Source organism: Canis lupus, chromosome 9 (genome assembly GCF_003254725.2).
Source record: "Canis lupus dingo isolate Sandy chromosome 9, ASM325472v2, whole genome shotgun sequence".
NCBI classification, from domain to species: domain Eukaryota; kingdom Metazoa; phylum Chordata; class Mammalia; order Carnivora; family Canidae; genus Canis; species Canis lupus.
In genome coordinates this window covers 30847481-30853480 of record NC_064251.1, presented here as the reverse complement: position 1 = coordinate 30853480, position 6000 = coordinate 30847481, and positions in this window count along the sequence as shown.

Here is a 6000-nt window from a genome sequence, read left to right as displayed (position 1 = left end):
GAAAATTTTGCCAAGACTAATTTTATTAAATTTGAAAGATGGACTTTCATTTTGAGATTATGTTCTTTTCTGTTTCCCTGATGCTAAATTCTAACTTTCCTGCCAATCCACTTGCTGGATGTTACATGTTTTTGGATTCCCAGTAGGCATGTTCCACATGCTTTTTAAATTATGAAATAGTTTTTCTTTTTACTGAAGCACTTTAATGTCGATGACAGCTGTAGTCACTGCTGTTTTCTAAGTGATCGTTAAAATAGGCTGCTGAATCCTAGTGCCTAGCAAGACAATATTTATAGCACTTCAAACTCGATAGTTGGACCCTTGGGATAAAAACTTGTGACCCTAAGCACATTAGCTCTGGAATCTTAGGCAGTGCACTTAACTTCTTTAAACCTCAACGTTTAACATCTGTCAAATGGGAATGCTAGTGCTTACTTCATAAGCTCCTCATGAGGATTAAATCATAATGCATAATTAATTTAGCACAACATGGGATCATAGAAAGCACTCTTAATTGAAAGCACTGGTATTATTTTAAGATAAATCACACTAAAATCCTTGGGCTCAAATGAGTTAAAAGTTTACATGCACATTTAAAAATCAGTATGCTATCCATTACTACAGAAACAAAAATTGTTAGGACCTCTGTGACAATACAGAATGGAAAATTGTTAGCACATTCGGAAATTCATACTCTGTTGTGGTACTTACTAATAGCAAAACATTAAGACAAAAACATGTTTACTGCATAAATATTTTTTAAAAATCATTTTATGAAGTTGAACAAGTTTCTTTGTTGGCACTACGCATGTCTCTAAAATGCAAATGTGCATTGGGAATACCCAAGAGGGAAGTTTGTATATGCAACAGTGTACGTGTGTTTTTGACCAGACTCTGGTATTTTCAAAGTGGCCGTGGAAGCCAATTTGGGAGTGTAGCTTGATTTTCAGTAAGTTTTAGTTGGCATGTCTATTGCCAGATTAGCCTGGGCTAATCTACAGACTTACATATTTTGTTCTGGGTTATTTCCCAAAGCGTGAATATATAGACTACATTAAGATTTCAGCATTATTTAATTCAGAAACAATATTGGAGAGAATACTTCTTTAATATTTTATGGGCCAGTGTGTAATAATATGGGCTAATGAATGTGCCTGTGTGCTAAATACCGTTAGCATTTAAAATAGCCAAGGAGCAAGGGCATATGATGTGATGAGCACTGGGTATTATACTATATGTTGGCAAATTGAATTTAAATAAAATATATAAAAATAGTTCAAGAGCAATTTCTTATACGGAAGGGGTAATATCAGATCATAGGCCATCAGACCTGAAGGATATCATTCCCTGTCCTCTTTCTTCCCTCTAAATAAAATTTCATATAAAGCATCCATCTGCCATCAAGTTGCCTTGTCCATCTCTAAAACCGATTCAACCCAGAAAGTTAAGGAGCACTATATCTAAACTGAATAGCTTGTCTATTTGGCCCCCATCTGCATGGGTATCTTAGGTACCTGGGTTACCACTGCTCTGAGGAAATCCTATCTTGCACTCAACTTTATCATGGGTGGTACTTTCCTGCTTTGCTATGTGTCAGGGATCCAGGGTTAGATCATGACAATATTAACACAAATATTTCAATGACCTCAAAATGTGAATCTGTTATTAGCCAAAAACATTTTAAAAAGTTGCCTAAAATCACCAGTAATCAGAGAAATGAAAATCCAAATAGTAATTTAGCAAAATTTAAAAAGATTGGTCCTATCGAATGCCGATCAGTTTGTGCTGAAAGGGTTGTCCTTATATATTGCTGCTAGGAAATTGCTGCAAAAGTGATCTGAATTGTTTTAAGTTTTTTTTTTTTTTTAAGTATTGTATTTATTTGAGAAAGAGCATGAGAGATAGATCACAAGAAGATGGGAAGGTAGAGGGAGAAGCAGGGAACCCTATGTGGGACTCCATCCTGGGACCCCAGGATCATGACCTGAGCCAAAGGCATACTCTTAACCAGCTGAACCACACAGGCACTCTGGAGTGTGTTAAGTTTTATATGTATTTCTTTTGACCAGTGATTCAAATACGAATATTTATATTAGCATATTTTTGGCAGTGTTGTTTGTACTTGGTGTCCTCACTGCCTGGAAAAGCCTTGCCTGAGATAGATGTACATCTCACTCATTCACTTCAGTTCTTGGATTACACACCTTCCCTGACCTCTTAGGAAAACCAGGAAGCCTCCTCCCATTCATCTTTCCTCTTGGTCCCCTGTTTTTGTTCTGTGCAACATGATGTTATGTTACTTCTTTATGTGTTTATTATCTGTCTCCCTTAGTAGAATGCAAATTCCACAAAACCAAGAATTTGAATTGTTTTGTTCATCTGAGTCTCTAAAGCAAATATCTGTAGTTACAATAAATATATGATGAATAAATGAATATACAAATTTAAAAGAAGGAGTTATATCTATATGTACTAACCCAGAGGGAAGAATAGGTTATAGAAAGCAAGTTTTGTGGAAAAGTGTAGGAGATGACCCAATTTTTATAAAAACGTGAAATGTGTATATTTACATATAAATATGCATATATGTGTCCTTCCTATCTGTGTTTCTATCTGTATTTCTAAGAGCACAGAACAAGATACAGAAGATATGTGCCATACTGCAAATTAACATAGGTTGATTCAGTGTATTGGAGTTAGACTGGAGGGGTAAAGAAGAGATTGTTAATTTTTTTATACCTTTATATTGTTGCCTTGTGACAATAAGCATTGCATTACTTTTCTAATAATAACCAAAAGATACCCAATAAAATAAATGCAATCACCTGCACATAACACGACCCAGGACTATTTCTTTAAATGTAATATAGCAAATTATATTATTTTACTCTTGCACGGTAGGGGGTAGGGCATCTTTGTATCTTTTGATACCAGTCTGTAGGCTTATCGCATGTAGGTAATTAGCTTCATTGCAGTTTACCAGAGTCTCAGGTTCACATGAAACATGTGATTGTTTGCTAAGGCTCAGTCGAGAGGACTCCTCTACCTTAAGCCTTAGCTCTTAATTGTCTGAGGCTTTGCTAGAAGAGGACAATGGTCACATATTGGAGTTTTTGCACTTCTCATAAATAGTGGTATATGTAAAGCAAGATAGGGATATGATTAGCCTGGAATGCAGGTGCCAAGAGGAGTATACATTCTAGACAATTAAAAATCAATAATAAACTTCACTAAGAGTCCATCTGCTTTTTATTATCACCACGTGCCTGCAATTTTCAATAATGCCTATGTTAGAATTCCCCTCCAAAAAATGTTTGGCCTAATTTCTAAATAATTGTTGAAGTTATTGATGAACAAGAATGGACTATACCGTCCTTGTTATGCCACTACTCAGATATATCTGATTTTAATAAAGAAAGGTAATCTTAGTTTTATTAAGCACCTATCATATATTTAATACAATGCTAGGAATAGAACTAGAAAGATGAATAAGACTTAGCTCCCACACTGAAGTAGCTCTTAGTCTAGAAAGGAAGCAGGCACAGATGCAACTGGATAAAATATGGAGCACATATTTTAATGAAGGAATCTCTGAAGTACTTGGAGAATACCAAAGAGGGAGTAATTAGTTCTGCCTAGGGAATTCATTCAATACTTGCTCACAAATGTTTATTGAATGAGTTGTCTATACTGGGCCAGGCACAGTGAATGAATAGGCATCAGGGCTTATTTTTGGGTAGGACAGTGCAGGTAACAACATGAGTAAACCAGGTAAATTCAAGAACAGTGCTGAGGGCTGCTGTAACAAAGAGGGCCTGGGAAAGATCATCAGAGGCAGCCTCCTGAGCAGGTTGCATTTTGGTTGAGGCTGAATGATGACATGGAAAGAGCAATGAAAAATCGGGAGAAGTGGGTACTATAGAATCCAGAAGTGGCCAGACCACATAGAATGGAGGCTTGCAAACTTGGATGGATGGAGAATCACCAGGTCAGTGGCACATCTGCATAATTGGTGTTGGCATGCCACCCAGGCTTTGTTATTTTGCAAAAGCTCTATAGGAGTTTCTAATGTGCATTTGGGGCTGAGATGCTAGAGTAGGATGAGAGAAGTATGATGAAGACCACAGCCAGGTTTTAAGAAGGGGGATTGGCATGATCTAATTTACATTTTAAAAATATTGCTATGTGCAGGAGTGATCACACAAAGGGCCAGTGTTAAAGCAGGGGAAAAAATTAGAAGGATCTTGCCGTTATCCAGCGGAGAGATATTGACAGCTTGGACCAGGTGGAATCAGTGGAAAGAAATGAAATCAGGAAAGATTTCATGGCTTTCTGCTGGGAGCTGAAGAAAAAAAGTAAGATTTTCCCCTTCAATGGAAGGATGGGAACAAGACATGGAAAAGGAATGAGAAGTGATATGGATAGGGGATGGGAAGGAGTGATGGGATTTTGGGTGACACAGGTGTGGACAGATCCAAGGATGTCATAATGGAGCTGCTAAGCAGATAAACCTGTTAATTAAGACAGAGAAGTTAAGGCTTTGCCTTAGGTAAGCTGTTAAGCAGCAATGGTAATTTTTTGTTCCTCCTTTGAGGAGTCTCTGTTCTCTTTCAGAGTTTCTCTCTCTCCATGTTAGGTTTCCCACCCTGAGGTGCTATTATCTTGAGTAAGCTTGGGGTTTGTTGAAACTTTTTTCTGTCACTATTGTAATCATTTTAACAATTGCTCCTGTTTTCTGCCTAATGTACCCACTGCTGCAAAGCAGTAGTGATTAAACACAGAATAAGTCATGGAGATTTCCAAATGGGCTTTCACCCAAGCTTTAGTATGTTAGTGCACGATAGAGGCTATTTCTGTAAGAGACTCCCAGAGTAGCACCTGACAATGAAGTTCTCATTTCCCAGGTCAAGAGCCGCATTAAATCTTTCTTGGGCTCTTCTGTGCTGGGACTTTATGTCACAGAGACAGTGCGGTGTTGGCATCAGATGGTGATGCCATGTGTTAAGTAATCTCTTTTTTATTTTCTCTCATCAATGAGGCAATGGTGGGATTTTATGAGTGAAGCCATGAAAACAGTATTCTGCAAGGCTGAAATGATCTAATGTTAAGGTTCCTAAACTTAAAATACATACTTCCCAAGGTGAGTGATAGCTGATATGTCTTTCTTTCCCCCTAGCTTAGCAACCCATTGTCCTCATGCTAACATCTTTCTTCTCAGAGAATGATCTGTCTTTGCCTATCTTTATGGGGGAGAATTAATTTTTTTAAGATGTTATTCATTCATGAGAGACACAGAGAGAGGCAGAGACATAGGCAGAGGGAGAAGCAGGCTCCCTGGGGGAAGCCTGATGTGGGACTCGATCCCAGGACCCCAGGATCAAGACCTGAGCCAAAGGCAGATGTTCAACCACTGATCCACCTAGGTGCCCTGGGTGAGGATTAAAGTATTGACCAAGAGTACAGGTTATCAAGTCAGACTTGCCTTCCAATCAGGATTTTACCACTTACTAAGTATGGTTCTGTACAAGTTGTTTAACCAGTCTGAGACTTAATGTCCTCATCTGAGCCTTGCTACTTAATAAGTTAACCTTGACTAAAAGCATCAGCATCACCTTGAAGACTGTTAGAAATGTGGGATCTCAAGCCCCATCCCACACCTACAGAAACAGAATCTGCATTTTTGACAAGATCCCCTGGTGATCATATAAATATTAGTGTTAAGAAATAATAATCTAGAAAAATTTACTGTTTAACTTAACCTGTAGGTAAAAATATCTATTGCTTAAGAACGCCCATAGAGGAAAAGTTATAAGTTGAAATATTCAGCATAGAATGGGTTTTTAAGAAGCTTATTTGTAAAAGATAGAAATAATGGAAAGAAAAGGACAAACCATTTTATATATTTTCAAAAGGCAGACAGGCCTTTAGTTACCTTCTCAAATTATAGAAACCAAGTGGCTGTGCTCACTTTGGCAGCACATATACAAAAACCAAGTGACC